General features: G+C 40.5%; 1 long non-coding RNA gene and 1 pseudogene across 1 annotated transcript in view; one reads left to right on the top strand and one right to left on the bottom strand.

Moving 5' to 3' along the window:
- The window catches only part of LOC148360532 (uncharacterized), a 132,285-nt gene that overhangs the window by 3,643 nt on the left and 104,877 nt on the right, over window positions 1-23,765 (bottom strand). The window lies entirely within an intron of this gene.
- On the top strand, window positions 10,877-10,968 carry LOC148360533 (U2 spliceosomal RNA; annotated as a pseudogene).

Genomic DNA, 23,765 nt, shown 5'->3' with positions numbered 1-23,765 from the left:
CTTGTTGTGCTTGTTGGACTTTGTTGTACTTCGGTGTAACATTCTGAGAGATTCCTGTTAAATGCCTAGTCCGTAGTTTTGCCTGCATTTGAGCCTGCATTGTTTTGTTTTTAATCCGTTTGTGTGTTGGACAACTTTTCTTTCTCAATTCAAGTGACAGATCGTCTACGCAAATGAGTTCCAACTTCCTGATTCCCGTTCCGTTTCGTAACAGTGGGTTTAAATAGTGACAGGGAGCCAATCAGAGTCCGAGGCAGTTGACACCGTAACCTGGATGGGGGTCTACTGTATTTTTCGCAACTCAAATCATAATATCTGATTTCCTATTGGCCATAACGAATTCAGTGCCTTAATGCAGTGTTTTTCAACCAGTGCGCCGGGGCACATTAGTGTGCCGCAGGAAATTTCCCGATATTATCTTTCCATAAAAAAAGCATGCCATTGTTCAGGATATTTCCTTTTATTCCAGTGGTCAGCCAAAAACCTGGCAGCAGTTTCCTATTCTTTTACCCTTTATATATTAATTATGAGGTAGACAGTGAAATGTTATAAATAACTTATTTTGTTCGATGAAGCTGTTCAAGATTGTACTCCAATTGAAATAAGTCGACATGCTAGTGGAAATGCGGGAGAACTGTTTTCAGATTGGCCTGTTTAAAGTCCTTAGGTCAGCCACAAACCACATCGTGAAGTTTGCGGACGACACAACAGTGGTGGGCCTCATCAGGGACGACGACGACCTGGCCTACAGAGAGGAGGTGGAGCAGTTGGTGGGCTGGTGCAGAGACAACAGCCCGGTCCTGAATGTTGACAAAACTAAAGAGATCATTATCGACTTCAGGAAAAACCAGCCCAACCATGCCCCACTTCTCATCAACAACAAGGCTGTGGAGGTTGTCAGCAGCACCAAGTTCCTAGGGGTGCACATCACAAACAAACTCTCCTGGACCATGAACACTGCATCACTGGTGAAGAGGGCACAGCAGCGCCTGTACTTCCTGCGGAGGATGAGGAGAGCCCACCTGCCCCCACCCACCCTTATCACATTCTACAGGGGCACCATAGAGAGCATCCTGACCAGCTGTATCTCTGTGTGGTGTGGAGGCTGCAGTGCCTCCGACTGGGGTAGTGTGAGGAGGGTGATGAGGACAGCAGAGAAAATCATCGTGACTTCTCTCCCCTCCATTTAGAACATTGGCCAGAAGCGCTGCCTATCCCGAGCCAAGAACATCATTAGGGACCCCTCTCACCCCCATCATGGACTGTTCACTCTGCTAGCCTCTGGGAAGAGGTACAGCCGTGTGCAGTGCAGGACCACCAGGTTCTGCAACAGCTTTGTCCCCCTGGCCATTAGACTGTTAAATGGTCAATCACACACATTGTAAGCCTACACAGCTGCTAATCTATACATCTGTTTGTTTTTTTTTTGTTTTTGTTTTTTTGCACTACTGGCAGCTCTCTTATACCTAGCCACTCCTTTGCACATCTGTTCTCCTCTGCACTATCGCACTCCAGTGTTATTGTTATTGTATAGTGACTTGTTGACCTGACTGCCCATTTTGCACATCTGGTTAGCTGCTCCTCTTGCACTCTTTGCACTACTGTATAATACTATACATAGCTATCATTATTTAGTATATTATTAGTACTTCAATACTCCAACTCAATACGACATTTTATTTATATCTGTACATTCGAGGAAACTGTGCGTGTCAGATGTATCGACATTTCGTTCTGTATACATGTGTACAAGAAGGACAATAAAGTATATCTGAATCTGAACAATACAATTAATCAGTGTAAAAATATTGCTTTTAATTGCACTCATTTGGATTGATAATTTCTTGTTTTTTTAAAAAAAAAGCAGAAATAGTTACTGTAGTAAGATGAAAAGTAATTGTACTGGCAGATCTTTTTGCTCATTTTAAGTATTATTTTTAAGATTTTTTTTTAGAAAAAGAAAATAAATACGGGCAGCACGGCGGGGCAGTGGTTAGCGCTTGTGCGGCACAGTTCATGTCATGGGAACCTGTCGTGGGTTCAAATCCAGCTCCAGACTTTCTGTGCGGAGTTTGTATGTTCTCCCCGTGCTTGCGTGGGTTTCCTCCGGGCACTCCGGTTTCCTCCCACGTTCCAAAGACATGCATTTCAGGTGAATTGGCCGGTCCAAATTGTCCCTAGGTGTGAATGAGCGAATGAGTTGTCTGTCCCTGTGTGCCCTGCGATTGGCTGGCAACCAGTTCAGGGTGTCCCCTGCCCACTGCCCGAAGATGGCTGGGATGGGCTCCAGCCCCTCCGCGACCCTAATGAGGATAAGCGGTACGGCTAATGAGATGAGATGAGATGAGAAAATAAATACGTAGTAAAACCTATAGAGTGCTTCGAGGTCCTAAGATTACCCACAATGCATTGCTGGCGGCCATTTTGGAAGTCCACAAAGCTTTTCACTTCATTGTTATTGTTCAGCGAACCAGTTAGATTCTACATTGTAATGCCGAATACGTGCGTTATTGTTGGCTGTTGTAGCCGAGGGGAAAAGGGTGGGAAGGGCTTCTTTAGACTTCCGAAGTGTGTTTACGATCAGGGGATTGAAGCTCAGGAGAAAAGTGAACGGCGAAGACGAATGTGGCTGGCAGCTATCAACCGGTCGAATTTGCCAAAGCTTGACTGTGTTCGTGTTTGTTCTGACCACTTTCTGACAGGTAAATTGAATTATTTATGATGTAGAAATCAATTTTAAAAAGGTTATGGGACATGTGTACTTCATGTACATCTGTCGACACCATTCAAGTATGGCTAGGTTAAATACTGTAGGTGTTGCTTCTTGAGTAACATTTCGGAAAAAATATTCTTAACAACAATGATCCATGGTTGTAAACTTGGCTGAGACAAACTCTGAGAATGTAGCACTTTCCCTTTCACAATCTTGTTTTCATCACCTTCGCTTGTGTGCACAGACACATCCCGAACCCAACCAGACACAAATCTGTCGTAGGCTTCCATACTTTTGTAATTTTGAAAATCCTTCAGTTCACAAAAGGGACTTGGGTGGAAAACAAGATAGTTAACAAGTTCGATGTAAGTCACACACGGCAACAAATCGGGATCAGACTTCCAGTCCTAGTTTTTAATTTTGTAGGGATCCAATTTTCCACCGTGCTTGCTTGTCTAAACTCTCCACGTAGTTTTCCATAGTGTTGATGGACAAAATCCGTACACAAACGAAGCTAGTTGAGTAAATAAATAGACAAACTGAGTAAATATTTGCTCCTCTCGCTATCACCGCTTGTGATCGACAGACTTCCAAGATGGCGGCACGTAGCCGTGTTACTATTTTTAGCACAAAGCGCGGAGCCCTCTATAACACAGGTGTCAAACAGGCGGCCCGCGGGCCAGATCAGGCCCGCTAAGGGATTGAATCCGGCCCGCGAGACAACACTCAGAGAAGCGCAAGAGAAAAACAAGCTGCAGGTTGAAATATGTCAACTTGATGTTGCCAAAGCCAGGTGTCTCTCACAAAGACACTGTGCTTGTATTTATTACTCTCTCTCTCTTTTCCACCCCTTTTCTCCCACTCTCTGTCTCTTTCACTCTCTGTGTCTCTCTTTTTCTCTTCCTTTGTTGCTCTTTGTCTCTTTCTCTCTCTGTGTCTTTTTACTTATTTTGCTCGAACTTTCTTTTTTCCTTTTCTCTCTTTTCTCTTTCTCTCTTTCTACCCTTCTCACTTTCTTTTCTCTCTTCTCTCCTTCTGTCTTTCTATTTCTCTTTGGATTTATTTCTTCCTCTCCCTTTCTTTTGCCCCTCTCTCACGACTTTTTATCTTTTGTTTCTCACGCTCTCTCCCCCTCTCTCTCTTTCTTTTCCACCCCTTTTCTACCACTCTGTCTCTTTCACTCTCTGTGTCTCTCTTTTTCTCTTCCTTTGTTGCTCTTTGTCTCTTTCTCTCTGTGTCTTTTAACCTCTTTTGCTCTAACTTCCTTTTTTCCTTTTTCTCTCTTTTCTCTTTCTCTCTTCCTACCCTTTGCACTTTCTTTTCTCTTCTTCTGTCTTTCTATTTCTTTTTGGATTTCTTTCTTCCTCTCCCTTTCTTTTCCCCTCTTTCACGACTTCTCTTTTTATCTATTTTGTTTCTCACGCTCTCTTTCTTTGTTCCGCCCCGTCTCTCCTTTTCCCTCCCTCTTTCTCTTATTTCTTTCTCTCTCTCTTTTTCTTTCTCTTGAATCTACTAATCCGGCCCCCGACAGAATGTTTGTTCTATCGTGTGGCCCCCGAGTTCAAATGAGTTTGACACCCCTGCTCTATAAGGTTATAAATATAGTCAAATCAAAAATGACTGTAATATGAATAACCAAAAGAAATAACCAGTATTACCTCCAGATCCACGGTGACCACAAATAATGCTAAAAATGTTACATTGTTAATTGAGGCGACATGATCATTTAAGATTTAAAATTTTTTAAAAAATGAATTAATATCTTAACATTTCAACAGAGAGTGTGCCTCAAGATTATTTCGATTAAAAAATGGTGCCTCGGCTCAAAAAAGGTTCAGAAACATTGCCTTAATGTATAACTATGCTTTGAAAAGCATTGTCCCTAAATGCAAAAACGTTTAAAAAAAAACGGATTTTTCGCAGCTCATCAAACCTATGGGAATGATTTCAGTATGAAAAATCACCTTTAGATGGCAGGAATAGCTTTAACCATATCTTTGTCAACACATCGAGGGAGCCCCGACTTCCTAATTTTCATTCCTGTATCCAGCGATTGAGAGTGTTTAGGCCAAGTAGGCATAGTGAAGCAGCGTGATGAGAAAGGAGAATATTCCGATAAGGACGGATGCCTCAAATAGGACCAAATTTTCCGTAGGCCTTCAAAAAAAAGAGTCAAAATGGCAAGAATTGCCTGGAACCAACTCTTACTCTTTGACATTGAATGAGTTCAATGCAAGATTCCAGCTTTAGGGGCTATTCCTTATGGTTTTCCCATCCGCCTCATCAGCCTCCCACCCCCAAATCTCGACGGAATTTTCCGGCGCAACAATAGCCGAGGAGGGGCGGGAGTGGGAAGGGGCTCCCCGCTGAGAAACCCACTGTTACCGAGGACAGAAGCAAGGAATGCGCATTTAAAAAGAAAAGCAAATCATCCCGTTTAACAAAATAGCGGCAGAGTGATCAAGCGCCAATAAAAGCCTCTCCAATGTCAGAGAAAAAAAAAAAAAAAAAAGCTTGTGATGTGCAACTACTAAATTATACATTTAACTTCCACATCCAATTCCACTTTCCACACCATTATGCGTCAGGAGGAGAGAGCGGGAGAGGCGAAGAGCTGCAGGGCCGACACAATATGGGTTTTTTATGCTGGCAAACCAATTTAGGGCCCTGAAATGAGATCTAAAGTAGCGTCTCAGCGTGCTCCCTTCATAATTAATTGAATAGAAGTCAAATAATGATATCTGGGGAGCGATATTGATAGTCATGAGCAATGTTCCCTGTCATTTTCCTCACGGGTCTGAGCGTTCACACAAAGTCAGTGAGCAACGCTTGAAACAACAGTGAGGGACAGCAATCCCAAGTGTGGCAACTAAGTCATTATCAAACATGTCCAAAACGTCAAGTTACATTTTGCTGAGTTTCCGGCAATGCAAGATTATTTTTCACTTTTGAATGAATTGACTCATGTACGGCCTACAAACGTCATTTGTTTTTACAATTCTTTCACAAGGTTTCCATTTCTTTTTTTTTCCTGGTATCTTTTGTCGCATAATACTAACATTTTTGGGGGGCTTATTTGGTCGGTTGCACGATACAGAACTGTATTTGATTATATTTTTTTGTGGAAGTTCAATGTTGGCAACAAGATTGACTTGATATAATTGGGAATTATTTCAATGCAACACAAACTTTTTCTTCTTTTTCCCTTTTTTTTTTAATTCCTTTGAAAAAATCTTATTGTTTTTATTTTTTTCCAACTATTACTTTTTCTTGCTTTTTTGTTCTCTATTTCCTTTTATTTGTTTCTTTTTCTTTTTTTCTGGCTTTTTTTTCTGAAAATTTCCCGTTTTTTTTTCTCTTTTTCTCTCCTTTGTTTCTTTTTTTTCCTAGCTCTTCACTACTTTTTCATTTTGGTATTTTTTTTTTTCTATTGCCCCCCCCTAAAGTCATTTTGTGCATACTTTTAGATAATATTTGGTCGTGTAGGGATTAAAGAAGCAAAAACAACCTGAAGAGCCGCTTGCGACCCGAAAGAGCCGGTTCTTTTTAGTGAGCCGAGCCGAAGAAGCCGGTTCTCGAAAAAGTCTACTGACTACTCAACTTCGTTCTACTTCGACCTTGACTTCCAAATACCGCATTTAGAACGTCAGGGGAACCCTTGTATTTTTACTTTCTTGCAATGTAATTTTGACTTAATTTGTTTCTTAGCTAGCAATTTCGAGCCCTGATTTGAGCTGGCTAGATTTTCTTGTGCGCAGAACAGCTCTGGGTAGTGTGCAATTGCGCACACATGCAGCTTAGAAGGAACATTGGTCATGAGTTATTTTTGACAGCCATTTTTTTTCCACGTCGGAGTGGCTGCACACCTTGACCAAACGGGGATTAAATTCATTTTTTTAATGGAGGGAAAAAAACGCGATAAGTCAGTTTTTAAATACAATTTTTTGCGTGTTTAAAAATTTGATTACGCCAGCCCAGTTACAGTAAAAGGGATAATGGACGTAGATAGTTGTCAATAGTACAGTATGTCACAAAAGTGAGTACAGTGGGACCTCGCTACTTCGCGCTTTGACGTTCGGAAAAAATAAAAAATAAATAAATATCAATACAAATTTTTTTTAAAATAATAATAATGAAAAACATTACATTAAAATTAGAAATTACATTATTTTACAAAATTTGAAAACAAAATATTCAATTGGAATTAGTAACTGCATCATTTTACAAAGATTTTAAAACACAAAGAGATGCACGTTTAATGCTCAAATTGCACAATGTCTGACCATTTCCTGTTTCTGCACTATGATGTCTATGTTTGCACCAATGCATATGCTGACTATTTTTGCACTATGATGACTTTGCACCAAATGCAATATTGCACAACCGTTACGATACCAACGTTATCACGACAACCCTGTATGTAACATCCCACATGCCGACATTTCTTGTGTAAATACCATGTAAATTATAACTATAGCCTTATCCCCCTTGTCTTATAACATTATCTTCTCTGTTCCTTTATCTTCTTGCTCATACCTCACTATGAATGTGTAAAACTGGAGTGTCATGCCTAATTTCGTTGTCACAATATGTTAGCCCATTTGTAGCAATGACAATAAAGGTATATTCTATTCTATTCTATTCTATAAGTTTATACGGCCATAAACGCAAGCTCGTTGGCCAGCACTCGCCGAATACTCGACTCCCCATTGGCCCATTCACTACAGTAGACCACGCTTACCTCGTATACAGTACAGTACTGTACGCTTCTCGCCATAGCTCGCAGTCAGTTAGCCTTTTTTTCGCGGTGATTTTTTTAAGTCTAAAAGTTTTTTGGTGCATCTAGTGAACCGAAGAAAAAGCGTTAAAATATGTTAACGATTAACAAAGAGTTTATTGGACAAGTTGAAAGCAGGAAATAGCTACGCTAGCGTAGCCCGACAATATGGCCTGAATGAATCCACGGTACGGTACATAACAGACACGAAAGCCGGGGGGAATCGGAGAGGAGGCGGACTTGCTAACACGAGGTGGTGTATCCCTGGATTTTCACAAAGAAAAGATTTCCATCTGCCGCAGGGATGTCGAACTTTTGGACTAGCGTGACGTCATCCACTCCGCTACAAGCACCCCTAGGGCATCGTGTTAATCTGTTAATAAACAACAGGGTAGACTGCTGGAGTGTGAATTTCCCTATGGGGATGAATAAAGTATTTATCTATCTATCTATCTATTCCATATGGTGTACTGTATTGTACTGTATACAACCCAATTCTTTGTATTTTTTATATATTTTACAGAGAATGAAAATAATAAAAATACAATGCTATATAGGTCGTGAAAATAAACAATTATTTTTGGAAAATATTGTTTTTTCTATTGTTTATTTAATGAGATAATAATATTTACTCTCAACCGCATCAATCTTTCTTATTCCACTTTCATTTCAAATAGAACCAAAACCGCCCGTATTCTCCAAATGGTTCAAGAACAGCATTCAATTTACCGTATTTTCCGCACTATAAGGCGCACCTAAAAGCCTTTATTTTTTTTCAAAAGCTGACCACGCGCCTTATAATACAGTGCGCCTTACATATGGATCAATATTAAGTCGCAAAGTCTTGCAACTAAGGCAAGCAGCCGCCTACTAGATTTCCCCCCGAACGCCAAGTAGTACGCGGTGTATGCTGGGATTTATATACCGGCGTTTCATTTCCTAACCAATGTGTCAATCATCAGTCACTATTGGATAAAGTCATTCGGAGGTAAAGGGGGCGGAGCCTTTTTATCATTTACAGGCTCGCATAGGCTAAAGGGGCGAAACAAAGCCTGCAATTGGCCGAAAAAGATGAATCACACGTTGGGTTGCACTACGGCATAGAGAAAACATGTTTTACTATTCTGTATTTGTAAATATTTTACTCTCCTGGATTTACTACACTCACGGTTGTAACAAGACCATGGTTACGTATCATTGAACGTGATGGCTGCAAGAGAACTTAGGTGAGCTATGCGGCTTTATATTTTCCCGGTATCTTGTTTCAGAACGATCTTGATGTTTCTGTGATGGGTCTATTTTTAAACTAAATTCAATTTAAAGTGTTTATTGTCCTATGCACAGGAAAGAACCCAGTTTTCCTGCACAATCAAATTCGTACTTCGCTGTCCACACAGTTGCCAGCAAAAAATAAAATGGAAACTAAGAAATGTTTGGCATTTCTTGAATCCCGAGACTTTAACCTTCCGAATGATATTTGGAACGATGCAGTTGGACTGAACTTTTTGACAGTTTTTTCCACGTTCCCATTGTAGCGCCTTATAATCCGGTGCGCCTTATGTATGGAAAATATAGGACCAAAAACGATTTTTTGGGGGGTGCGCCCTATAACCCGGTGCGCCTTATAGTGCGGAAAATACGGTACCTTGGGTACAACTTGGATTGGGATTTTAATCAAATTTTACAGGAACATCAAAGGGTTAAAGAGTTTTTCCTCTGCAGTTTGGACAAAAGCATCCTGTACCACCAGCGGTGTGATAAATTGCATGGCTAAAAAGAAGGGACACCTGTCAGCTACCCCCTACCTGCTGAAAACCAGACCACAGAAACACAACAACAACCAAAAAAAAGTACATCCTCACGTCACAGAAGCGCCTCAAGGCCCGACCACGCCAAGATTGTAGCCGGGTGTCACCTTGAACTGTCAATTCCGCCATCAGCGAAATGCGGCGAGCTGTCAGAGTGCAAATGAAGTGTGTGTTTATAGCACTCAACAATGTGTGCGCCCGACGTGTTTATTGGGGTGTGTACACAAGACACTTTTCACCCGGCTAGTGTGAAGCCGACACATGCCGGCGAGTGAAGCCTGCCGACAGCTAGTTAATCATGCCGCCATGCTTTTTGAGGGGCTGACATACTGTACACAAAAAAACAAGCAATCCCACAAACTTGTATACCGTAAATTCCGAACTATAAGCCGTTAAAAGTAATCCAAGGAAAAAAAGTGTATATTTCCAAAGGTAAGGATGGGAAAAATATATATCCACTATTGTTTGCCGTGTCCACAAACACTCACCTTTACCGGTCCCCAATTCCCGTCATCCCCCGCGTCTGTTACGCCCCTTCTTTTTAATTGGTCAGTGCAAGACTTATCAGAATAAGTGTCCAAAATAAATACAATACAAAAATATACAGTTGCAAATACATATTACACATGGTTACGCATATTTACAAAGAAAGACGGTAAACCGAGAGAGTTTTCAAAGCTTTAATAATAATATTATAACTTTCATTCCAAACCGTACCTGTGAAGGGTAGCAAAACGCTCGTGATACAGTTGGCGGGTCTGTTAAAATAAACATACCGTACATGTAGAAACCACGGTAAATCGATCTCATCTTCCTCCCTATAACTGGCGTTATCAAAGTTGGCCTCCTTTAGTATGGGAAAGAGACTTTGTCACAAAGACGTCGTCCCGCGCTCCCTTATTCAAAAACACTCTAGCAACACGCTCGCAAGGTAAAGTTTGCGTGCAGTAGCTCTGTTTCCTTCTTTATCGGACTGCTCGATTGCGTTTAGCTTGTAAACTGCGTCATGTACCATGAACTCGAGCGTGGCTGGCGGCCATTAGAAAATTACATATATTGGCCGCATCAGTGAATAAGCCGCAGGGTTGAACGTTTGGGAAAAAAGTAGCGGCTTATAGTCCGGAATTTACGGTATTTGACACTGTATATTTTTGTAATGTATTTATTTGTATTTATTTGAGACACTTATTCTGATATGTTTTGCACGGGTGAACGAAAAATGAGGGGCGGAACAAACGCGGGGTGCCGAGTTTAAGAGGGGACCGCTAAAGGTGAGGGACAGACGAAGAAAGAAGAGGGGGTAAAAAGTTGGTTAAAGAAAAAGGAGTTGCGTGAGTAAATGTGTTCATCTGATATATTTTTCCAACCCTTACCTTTGGAAACATACACTATTTTCCTTGGAGTACTTTCAACGGGACCCGGACTCTGCAGGTCTGCATCAAACCTTAAGTACCGGTATCATTTTCCGTTCATTTTGCCGGCTGTGATTTTTGGACTGTGGACTTTAATGAAGGACATTTAGTTTGATGCATCTATACCGATATGTGTTAATTAGGCTACCGGACGGAGTAGACATGAACTTTGATTTTTGCAATCCGGAGATGGAATAAGAGCTTGCTCTGTCCACTCCACGCATCGGCCCGGTATTGTAGTACCTCCGGGAACGGTGCATTCGCAATGATCGCAGCAAGGCTTTAGGGCTAGGACCTTAGCTTGGCCTTTTGACTGAGAGTAGAGGTCCTAGGCTTTGTAGCGTAACGGATAATGGATAATGAATAACGAAGATAGAACAATAACCCTTAAAAACCCCCCATTTAGTTTCAATCGCGGGACTTGAAGTCGGGTTTGGGTTAATTTCGTGTTTGTGTTACATGTTTAAACGTGGGCGCGTGCGGCTTATATACAGGTGCGGCTTGTGTATGTACAAAATCGGTTTTCCTCTTAAAATGTGGTGGGTGCGGCTTATAATCAGGTGCGCTCTATAGTCTGGAATTTACGGTATATCGTTTGTATGAGAATAAAGAAGGAACACACTACTGAGCTTTATCCTAGGTCTGCTTCCAAGATCGGCTTGGAGAGAAATCACACACCCCCAATGGCTAGAGACTCATTTATTGAAAACACATCTGATTGGTTTAAGCGAGATCACATGAATCCATGAAACCAATCTGATCAGTTTCGACAGAAATCACATGTTTAAATGCAGCCCATAATGCTGGTCGCTAATAAATAAGCAATAAGTAGTGTTCTGGTTTGCCCGCGTCCCTGCGTCCTAGACGCATCATTTATGCTGGGGACGCATTGTCTCAAATCAACGTGCGTCCCCGGGACGCAACTTTTTCGACACAAAATTGTCATTATTACCGATTACTTTTATTTTTAACAAAGATTTACCGCACTCCTAACTTTTCGTCAGGCAGATCCGCCATTGTTGTTTTGGTCTCGCGGTTGGAGTTTTCGTCTGCACGCCGATCTCGGCAAACGAGACCTCGTAATGTACAATATTGTAAACCGAAAAATGTGAAGTGATAACTGCTTTGTATTACAAATTAACTGTGATGATTAAAACTGAATGAAAATATTGATTAATAGAATAGAATATACCTTTATTGTCATTGTTACAACATGGGATCTATTGTGACAACGAAATTGGACGTGGCACTCCAGGTCCACATTTTACAGTGAGGATAAAGAGATAAAGGAACAAAGAAATATAATTATTTCAGCAATATTATTTGGTATGATGTCCAATATCGTTGTGAACTGAAAAATCTTGGAGTGATAACTGATTTGTATTACCAATAAACTGTAATGATTAAAACTGAATGAATATATAGATTTATATTATATATTTGTAGTCGATTTACAATTTCAACCTCGATAACACTAAATTTTGGGGAGCCATAGATCTCTGTTGGGACCCACAGATTTTTGAGCATGCGAGTCCCCGGGACCAATCACTTTTCAGAGGTAAAATGAACACTGAATAAGGAAAGTGAAACTTTGTAACACAAAAGGTAGAACGCGCACTGAGAAGTCAAGCGAGTTGGAAAAGGGAGGCAAGCTCTTTCCCGGACTTCCCAGCACCAAAGCGAAGGCCATCTTGATTAATAGTTAGCGGGCCCGAAGAGGATACAATTGTTGCAAGAATACAAAGAGCACCTGGATATAATCTTTGGCTTTGATAAGGTACTTTTTTCAGGACCTGAACAAAGCCAGGACCCACTTGCGTTAAGTTTTTTCTCAGTTTTATTGGGAAGAAAGGAAAGGATTGCACACACGATCCGGTGATGGCTGGTCGCGGGAAGCAGATCGCTCTGAACGCGGAAGTGGTATCGGGAACGGAAAAAGGGGTCAGTAGCCGGGACAGGAGAGCAAAAAAACGTGCTCGGGATCAGCAACGAGTCGAAAGCCAAGAAAGGAGCGTGGTCAAGATCAAAAAACGGGTCGAAGCCGGGAAACAGACGGGAGCAAAAACAGGAGTGAGTCAGGGTCGAAAAGCTTACCTAGAGTAAACTGAGGTTCGCAGACAGACTGACAGCAGGTGACAGAAAGGGGTGGGTTTAAATAGGGACAGGGAGCCAATCAGAGACCGAGTCAGTTGGCGCCAAAGGAGCTGGCACAGGTGAAGCATACTGGTAATCATGACAACTTTTGAGGATAAAATCATACCAAAGCACATACAAGCTATAATCAAACTATAAGTTCCCTTACATTGGGAACATTTTCAGCGAAGAGCCATAAAAGTAAAACTATTTGAATCTTATTTTTTATTCTAAAGAGCCACACCATCACTTTTTAAACCAAATTTAACAAAACTGCCAAAACCGTAAATTATTGAGCGCATTTTATTTCACTGTGTAACATTCGATGATTGGATTAAATCTATGAAAAAATAATAACGCTGGAGCCTGTCTCCCTTGTGCAGTTACTTGAGAGTGTTCATTTTTGTCCGAAATAATGGTTTCAAAAGAAGGTGCAAGCAAAGTTCTTTTGTAAAAATGTCGCGAAATACTGCAAAAAGGGATACCAACGTATTTACCTTCAGTGCAGAAGACTCTGGGCAAAGGAAAAAAAAGAGTATAGTCCCGCCCATTCTTACCGCTCACCCAATGCTTTGCTAGAGCTTCTGGGTAAAACATTTGTTTTGGGTTTAAGTATGTTCTCTGGCTTTACTTCATAAAGTGTCTCAACAATGAACCTACATGGTTTATTGGGTTTCCATATGAAGGTTTATTTAGAGATTTACAGTTAGTTTGACACTTTGACTGTGAACTGTAGTCAAAATTGTGTCCTATATGTATGAAAACCAGTACCAGAGAGCACAGCGTAGCAGCGAGATGAAGGACGAAGATAGCGGCGACCTCTAGGTAGGAAATCCACTGTAAAAAATACAAATTTTCTGACCTGTGATTAGTTTTTTTTAATAAAAATTAACATTGGTATGACAGTGCATGTTTTTTACCTAGTATTCAAAAAAAGGTTTTTTTCGTACCACTAGGAGGCATTAAATATTACACACTGTCCCTTTTAACTGGTAAATGTTTATTCCGTGCAAGGTGCTTAAAGATGGGAAGGCGACAAGCAAGGACAAGTCAGAGCAATCTAGCGAATCAGCTCAAGTCTCTTAATATCTAACAGGCCTAATCTAAGCGTGGCCTTATGGGTCACTCAACTAAACCTGAGTTTTTGATTAAAAGTTTGAATAACAGACACATCAAATATGGAACTGGCCATATAAAAAGAGGAACTGACCGATAGTTGGCACTCTTTTCTACTGCCCCGCATGGCGGGCGCTTGATGCGGGCGTGCAGGCACTGCAGCCTTGAGTTCAGCACGTGGGCCATGGTTTATTGCCACTCTTAAGTTGAGTGATATTTCATAATGTAGCATAATATAATAAAATGTAATATAATCCATAGAAAACATAATAATAATAATAAAATCGAGATTTTTTTAAGTTTAAATAATGTTGATCAAATTAATTCCCTCTATTGCCCAGCCTCATATAATATAATATATAAAAATGTATATTAATAAAAACAAATTAAAGAGTATTTTTATGATAAATCATGAATTCAATGAATCAATACGATTTATTGCCAACCTAAGTGACGCTAACATTTCTTTGCTAGCGTTTAGCTGTGCTGTGCTGTGCGTGTATGAGTGAATTTGAGCTGCGGATCGCCACCAACAGCTTCGTCCAAAATTGCAGCATTTTTGTCATCACGGAGTCAGTCCAACTAGCAGGACGCACGCTTCACCGGCACGACTGAGACGGAGACTCCGGTAAAAACAGGGGTGGGGGACTATGCGCTGCAATAACAGCCGAATCATTGACACACACTGCTCACTCGATATAGAGTTTCTAGCAGTACAGTGTAGACCCTTCTATCTACCGAGAGAGCTAACTGTGGTCATTGTGGTTGCTGTTTACGTTCCACTGGACGCTAACGTTCCACCGGATGCTAACGTTAGCATAGCGCTACATCTCCTGCCCGCTGCTGTCAATAAACAGCAGCTCGCACATCCCGACGGAGCTTTTATCATCGCCGGCGACTTTAATCGGGCATGCTTAAGGACTGTACTTCCCAAATTCATTCAATTCGTGGACTGAGCAATTAGGGAAAAAAAAAACACTGGACCATGTGTACAGTAAGATCAAACATCTAGTTGGATCCGGCCATCTCTGTCTGTCCCTCACCCCCCTCATACACCCCCCCTCCAGAGGAAAACAAAGCCTGCAACAAGGACAGTACAAACATCTTCTTTGTTCCCTTATCTTCGTTTTCTTTATCCTCACTGTAAAATGTGGAACTGGAGTGCCACGTCCAATTTCGTTGTCACAATATATTCAACCCATGTTGTACCAATGACAATAAAGGTATATTCTATTCTATTCTAACACCACTGTATACGACACGCAAAATTTTTTTCCATGGTACATGAGTAATGCTGTAGTTTATATACGTACGTTTTCATATTGGGAGGGGTTGAGGCATATGCAAACACGTATTGTCGAAGGCATTTCATTTCAAATATAATCAAGCTGGGCAGCACGGCGGCGCAGTGGTTAGCGCGTGTGTGTTAGGCACAGTTCTAAGGTCTTGGGAACCTCCTGTGTGGGTTCAAATCCAGCTACCAGACTTCCTGTGCGGAGTTTGTATGTTCTCCCCGTGCTTGCGTGGGTTTCCTCCGGTCACTCCGGTTTCCTCCCACATTCCAAAGACATGCATTTCAGGTGGATTGGCTGGTCCAAATTGTCCCTAGGTGTGAATGAGCGAGCGAGTTGTCTGTCCCTGTGTGCCCTGCGATTGGCTGGCAACCAGTTCAGGGTGTCCCCTGTCCACTGCCCGATGATTGCTGGGATGGGCTCCAGCAACCCCGCGACCCTACTGAGGATAAGCGGTGCAGCTAATGAGATGAGATGAGAAATTAGCATGGCACTTTGATATATTTGATATGGACTAATGAGCATCGGGGCAGCACGGCGGAACAGTGGTTAGCGCTTTTGTGGCACAGTTCTGAGGTCATGAGATCGAACTTCCTTTGTGGAGTTTGCATGGTATCCCCGTGCTTGCGTGGGTTTCCTCCGGGCACTCCGGTTTCCTCCCACATTCCAAAGACATGCATTTCAGGTGGATTGGCCGGTCCAAATTGTCCCTAGGTGTGAATGAGCGAGTTGTCTGTCCCTGTGTGCCCTGCGATTGGCTGGCAATCAGTTCAGGGTGTCCCCTGCCCACTGCCCGATGATTGCTGGGATGGGCTCCAGCAACCCTGCGACCCTACTGAGGATAAGCGGTGCAGCTAATGAGATGAGATAGAGATAATCAAGCTGTTTTTTCATCGTCAACATCATTTTTTTTCTTGTTTTTTTTGCACAACCGAACTTGAATATCCAGCCCGAGGTCAGTCCCGCAGCCCCTATTTACTCGCCCGGGGCCCCTCCACACTGCCCCCCCCACACGCCGGACCCCGCCGGTCCGTTTGTTAGCGTTAGCGAATCATTAGCCGCCCGAGTATATCGCACTCCTCGCAGACCTTTTGACTCGGGTGGGTGAAAGAAAAACTAGCTAAGGGCGAGAAGCGCTAGCCGGCCAGAACATGTATGGCCGTTGTCGTGGCAACTAAGATAGAAAACTCCGGGCGAAATACTTGCCATACTTATGAAAGGGAAAAGAATAGATCTGTGGTGGGAAAACTACGGCCCGCGGGCCACATTCAGATTCACATATACTTTATTGTCCTTCTGTATACAGAACGAAATGTCGATACATCTGACCCGCACAGTGTCCTTGAATGTACAGATTTAAATAAAATTTTGTATTGAGTTGGAGTATTGAAGTACTAATAATATACTAAATAATCATAGCGATGTATAGTATTATACAGTAGTGCAAAGAGTGCAAGAGGAGCAGCTAACCAGATGTGCAAAATGGGCAGTCAGGTAAACAAGTCACTATACAATAACAACAACACTGGAGTACGGTAGTGCAGAGGAGAACAGATGTGCAAAGGAGTGGCTAGGTATAAGAAAACTGCCAGTAGTGCTAGGACAAAAAAACAAAAACAAAAAAAAAAAAACAGTTTAAAGGGGCATTCAGGTAAACAAGTCACTATACAATAACAACAACACTGGAGTACGGTAGTGCAAAGGAAAACAGATGTGCAAAGGAGTGGCTAGGTATAAGAAAACTGCCAGTAGTGCAAGGACAAAAAAAAACAAACAAAAAAAAAAAACATGTGGCCCTTAAGGGCTTTTTCATCCGGCCCACAAGACAAAACAGTGAAATTATAATGACAATATACATAATAATGAATTAAATTCTAATTATTAAAAACACGTTTTTGGTGCCAACTTTGTGTGTCTACAACAAAAATACTATTACAAAAATAGTAGAAAACTAAACATCAAGTGTAATAATGGAAAACAGGGACTTAAGATATTATTTTACCTTTATTTTGAGAAGAAAAAAAAGTACTATAGAAATACTACAAAATACTACTACAGTAATACACATAATGCTAATGGTACTACATAAATATTACAAGAAAAACAAGAAACAAGAAAGAATGTAACTACATTAATTATACAAAAATACCAAAGGAATACAACAAAATACTACTATGGAAATACTACAGACATACTACTACAGTAATACTATAATACGATAATGCTACTACATAGATTTTACAAGAAAACCAAAAAATGCAAAATACCAAAGGAATACAACAAAATACGACTATGAAAATACTACGGACATACTCAAGAAATACTACAAATATACTACTGTGGAAAGACTTCAAAATATATATAAATAAATATAAATAAAACTACAGTGATACTATGATACAAAAATCTATTGAAGAACTATTACGGCAGAAATACTACAAAAACACTATAACAGAAAATACTACGGACATACTCAAGAAATACTACAAATATACTACTGTGGAAAGACTTCAAAATATATCTAAATAAATATAAATAAAACTACAGTAATACTATGATACAAAATTTATAGCAGAACTATTTCGACAGAAATACTACAAAAACACTACAACCGATAAATTACAACAAAAAAACTAAACTACATTAATAATACAGAAATACTAAAAGAATACTACAAAATACTACTACAACAGAAATATTACAATTTGTAAATACAAATAAATTAATAATACAAAAATACAAAAGGAATATTACAAAATACTATCATGGAGATACTAAAAATACTACAGACATACTTAAGAAATACTCCAAATATACTACTATAGATAGACTTAAAACATACTTCAATAAAAATAGTACAAAAATATAACTACAGAAATACTATAATACAAAAAATCTATGACAGAAACATTTCTACAGAAATACTACAAAAATACTACAACAGAAATATTACAACAAAAAAAACTTAAAAAATGCAACTACATTAGTAATACAAAAATACTAAAGGAATACTACACAATGTTATAATGGAAATACTAAAAAATACTACAAACATACTTAAGAAATACTCCAAATATACTACTATAGATGGACTTAAAACATATTTCAATTAAAATAGTACAAAAATATAACTACAGAAATACTATAATACAAAAAAATCTATGACAGAAATATTTCTACAGAAATACTACAAAAATACTACAACAGAAATATTACAACAAAAAAACTAAAAAAATGCAACTACATTAATAATACAAAAATGTTAAAGGAATACTACAAAAATACTACCGACATACTAAAAAAATACTACAATAAACTACTATGGAAAGACTTTCAAAATACTTCTATAAAAATAGTACAAAAAAAACCTAAAGTAATCCTATAATACAAAAATACTGTGGAATATTACAACAGAAATATTACAAAAATACTACTACAGAAATCTTAAAAAATTACAACCACAGGGATACCTTAAAATACTACAGATAAACTACCAAAAAATCTCCAGTGGAAAAACTTAAAAAATACCACCATTGAACTAATACAAAAATACTACTGCGGAAATCCTCCAAAATGCACCTTTTGCCATCAGTGCATTAAAAAATGAACTGCACTAATGCGGCCGCAATCCATTACCCCCAATCTGATATGGCTGCGAGCGGGGACGGGTATAGCGAACTTTTGTCGTGACTGGTGTTTTTTGGGGTTTTTTTCGCAGTTACTTTATCTCCGTAGAAGATGAATTGAACTGCTGTGGCAGCAATCCATTATCCCCGATCGCATAGTGTCAGGAATAGGAGCATATTTTGGTCGGCCTAGCAACTCTTTTTACCGGTACTGTATTCCCGCCAAAAATTAACAGCCCCAATCCATTACCCCCAACCCCATATTGGTGCGAGCAAGCCTGGCAAAAAGGCCATGATTCATTATCCTCAGTCAACTATTGGTCAGATCAAAAACAGGTTATGCAAAAAAAGCATTTTTTGTTTTGAGTTCTGGTTATTGAAGCATGTCATTGTGGTCTGCCTACAATGAAGTGGACAGTTTTGACCATGATCCATTATCTCCAAACCAAAACTATACTTGCAGATTCTTTGCAGTTTTTTTGCTCTTTTATCCCCGATTGCATATTATACTACAAGCGGGGACCGGCAGTTTGGTCAACGTTTTTAACTTTTTCCAAAATTGAATTCCACTTTGTGATCCATTATCTCCTATCCTATAAGCAAGCTGAGAACTTTAGATGGCCCTTTTGTCAGGAGGTGTGCTGTTCTGGCCCAACTGATATAAAATGCGCCGTTTTGTCCGGAATCCATTATCCCTCGTCGACTATTGCCGAAAGCAAGTTCGTGTGATGCGGTGCAGCTCTTTTTGGTTTGTTCTCTCCGCTCGAAATGGACGGCACAAGTGCGAGCATGTTCCATTATCCCTGACATTCAAACCACGCTTCAAAGTGACTTCTTGTAAACGATAACACGGATCTTAAAGGTAATTATCGTGGTCATTAGCGACTGAGAGGCTTCCTATTTACATTTGCCACGTTGACCCGGGCAACTCGCAATTAACCCCTCCCACTTTTCTATCCGACTACATAGCGGTAATGCCGTACCAGCTGGCTATTACCTCGCTTGTAGGTCACGAGGAAGTGTTCGGCGGGTGCGTTTGAGCGTACGGGTGCGCTTGTTTTATGTGTGTTCGCCGGTGGTTGAGTCGCCTTAAACCAGGGGTGTCAAACTCATTTGAACTCGGGGGCCACACGATAGAACAAACATTCTGTCGGGGGCCGGACTAGTAGATTAAAGAGAAGGACAAAGAGATGAAGAAATAAGAGAAAGAGGGAGGGAAAAGGAGAGGGGGCGGGACAAAGAAAGAAAAAGAGAGAGAGGGAGAGAGCGTGAGAAACAAAAGATAAAAAGTCATGGGAGAGGGGGAAAAGAAAGGGAGAGGAAAAAAGAAATAGAAAGAGAAATAGAAAGACAGAAGGAAAGAAAAGAGAAAAGAAAGCGCGAAGGGTATGAAGAGAGAAGGAGAAAAGAGAGAAAAGGAAAAAAGGAAGTTAAAAAGACACAGAGAGAGAAAAAGACAAAGAGCAAGAAAGGAAGAGAAAAAGAGAGACACAGATAGTGAAAGAGACAGAGAGTGGGAGAAAAGGGGGTGGAAAAGAGAGAGAGAGAGAGGAAGAGAAAAGGAGAGAGGGCGAGACAAAGAAAGAAAAAGAGCGAGGGTGAGAGCGTGAAAAACAAAAGATAAAAAGTCGTGAGAGAAGGGTGGGAAAAGAAAGGGAGAGGAAAAAAGAAATCCAAAGAGAAATAGAAAGAGAGAAAGAGAGAAAAGAGAAAAGAAAGCGCAAAGGGTATGAAGAGAGAAAGACAAAAGAGAGAAAAGGAAAAAAGGAAGTTAGAGCAAAAGAAGTTAAAAAGACACAGAGAGAGAAAGAGACAAAGAGCAACAAAAGAAGAGAAAAAGAGAGACACAGAGAGTGAAAGAGACAGAGACAGAGTGGGAGAAAAGGGGTGAAAAAGAGAGGGAGAGAGAGAGAAAGAAAGAAATACAAGTACAGTGCCTTTGTTCGAGGCACCTTTCTTTGGCAACATCAAGTGGACGTATTTCAACCTGCAGCTTGTTTTTCTCTTGCGCTTCTCTGAGTGTCGTCTCGCGGGCCGGATTCAATCCCTTAGCGGGCCGGATCTGGCCCGCGGGCCGCCTGTTTGACACCAAAGCGATGCTATTTGCTAACGCAGCTAGCATTTGGGTTAGCGAAAATATGCACTAAATCCAGGCCAAGGACAGAACAGACAAGCAAGGAATGGAATTTTACTAGCAAGTATAAGATCCTCATTTTGAAATAATGGACCTTGTCTGAAAAGCTTTTAGGGAACTCCATTATCACTCAACATATCGAAGGTCCCCCCGGAGTTCTTCGCTAGAAGACAAGATCCCAATATACAATCGAGTCCTAAGAGACTTGCTCTAAAGGTGTGCAAGCAACAGCCCGCGGGCCACATGCGGCCAGACGGGGTTTTAATCCGGCCCGCCAAATAAAAATGCTTCAAATTTAAAAACACTATATACCAGGGGTGTCAAACTCAATTTATTCTCTCCGGGGCCGGACTAGTAGATTAGAGAGAAAGAAAGCGAGAAAGAAATAAGACAAAGCGAAAAAGAGAAAAAGAGGGTGGGACAAAGAAAGAGAAAGGGAGAGAGAGAGAGAGAGAGAGAGAAACAGAGAAAAAAGATAGAGAGAGAACGTGAAACGTGAGAAACAAGAGATAAAGACAAATAATGAGAGAGGGGGAAAGAAAGAGAGAGAAAGATATCCAAAGAGAAACAGAAAGAGAGAAGGGGAGGAAAAAAAGGAGAGAAAGAGATAATGGGAGAAGGAGCGAATGGGAAAGCAAGAGAGAGAGGTAGAGACAAGAGAGAGAGAGAAGGAAAAATGGAAGAGAGCAAAAAAGTTAAAAAGACAAAGAGATAGAGAGAGAAAGAGACAAAGAGAAACAAAGAAAGAGAAAGGGAGAGAGAGAGAGAGAGAAACAGAAAAAAAGAGAGAGAGAGAACGTGAAACGTGAGAAACAAGAGATAAAGACAAATAATGAGAGAGGGGGAAAGAAAGAGAGAAAGATATCCAAAGAGAAATAGAAAGGGAGAAGGGGAGGAAAAAAAGGAGAGAAAGAGATAATGGGAGAAGGAGCGAATGGGAAACCAAGAGAGAGAGGTAGAGACAAGAGAGAGAGAAGGAAAAATGGAAGATAGAGCAAAAAAGTTAAAAAGACAAAGAGAGAGAGAGAGAAAGAGACAAAGAGAAACAAAGAAAGAGAAAGGGAGAGAGAGAGAGAGAAACAGAAAAAAAGAGAGAGAGAGAACTTGAAACGTGAGAAACAAGAGATAAAGACAAATAATGAGAGAGGGGGAAAGAAAGAGAGAAAGATATCCAAAGAGAAATAGAAAGAGAGAAGGGGAGGAAAAAAGGGAGAGAAGGAGATAAAGGGAGAAGGAGCGAATGGGAAAGCAAGAGAGAGAGAAAGAGACAAGAGAGAGAGAGAAGGAAAAATAGAAGAGAGAGCAAAATAAGGTAAAAAGACAAAGAGAGACACAGAAGGTAAAAAGACAAAGAGAGACACAGAAGGTAAAAAGACAGAGAGAGAGACACAGAAGGTGAGAGAGAGAGAGAGACACAGAAGGTGAGAGAGAGAGAGAGACACAGAAGGTGAGAGAGAGACACAGAGAGACACAGAAGGTGAGAGAGAGAGACACAGAGAGAGAGACAGAGACAGAGACAGAGAGACAGAGAGACAGAGAGAGAAATACAAGTCCACCGTCTTTGTTCGAGGCACCTGGCTTTGGCAACATCAAGTGGACATATTTCAACCTGCAGCTCGTTTTTCTCTTGCGCTCTCCCTGAGCGTTGTCTCGCGGGCCGGAATTAATCCGCTAGCGGGCCTGATCTGGCCCGCGGGCCGCCTCTTTGACACCACTGCTATATATATTACTACTTATGTAACGGGTGTAATAATAACTTTTGTTTTATTGAAATTCCTGCTGAAATATGTTGTATAGTTTTTGGTAAGTGTCTTGCAATGATGAGTCCAACAGTGCCACCTGTTGGTATGGGGCAGGGTATGGTTTGGCTTTTAACATGTGACCAGAAGGCGGGGGTTAGTTGGCAGTCTAACAGCGAGCTGCCAACGGCAAGACACATTTTTTGGTGCTCCACAAAAAAGTGAATTTTAAACATTATAACCACAGCTGACAAATCTCTCAACATGCACAGTAATGTGATTGATGTTGTCAAGCTGTTTGGATTGATTTCCCTTTTGTTTCTGCTGTGCTAAAATGTTAATTCCCCTTGTAGAGATCAAAGCCAGCAGAAAAGCTAATCACGTGTGGTGACTCATTTCATTCGCAGGTAAATTGTACCCGTTTTTATACTCATTATTGTTCTTATTTCTATTTTCTCGTATACATTAAAAAGGATGATGTTGGTTAAAATTCAGACTAAAGAAAAAAGTGTTGAATTCATTGTAAAGGTTAAAAAACAACACTATACGATCTCTTGTTAAAAGTATCTTGTTAAAATGGATGTAAAAATGTCTTGTGATATTCTAAAATGTATTTCATGTAAATTGAAAAGAAAGCTCTTTGATATGCTTTGGGCAGTCTACAGAGCGAGCTGCCAACGAGATCAAAGAGCTCAAAGCCAGCAGAGAAGCTAATGTTGTGACTCATTTCATCTGCAGAAACTATAATAAAAACCTCATCATCCAGTCCAGCGTGAATGTGGATCTTTGGTGGGACAGGTACACTGCGGTTACACTAAAAAAAATGATTTTATTTTGGTGCCAACTTTGTCCCTTTGTGTGTGTACAAAAAAACTTCTACAGAAATACTACGAAAATACCACAAAACTAATTATAAAATGTCGTCCTTAAAACTGGCATTGTCATGATTACCGATGTGAATCACCTGTCCCCGCTCATTTGGCGCCAATTGCTCTGATTGGCTCCCTGTCACTAT

The sequence above is a fragment of the Urocampus carinirostris genome, chromosome 8 (assembly GCF_059441175.1).
Source record: "Urocampus carinirostris isolate Australia breed hairy pipefish chromosome 8, RoL_Ucar_1.0, whole genome shotgun sequence".
Taxonomy (NCBI): Eukaryota; Metazoa; Chordata; class Actinopteri; order Syngnathiformes; family Syngnathidae; genus Urocampus; species Urocampus carinirostris.
This window is presented reverse-complemented; position numbering and strand designations above follow the sequence as displayed.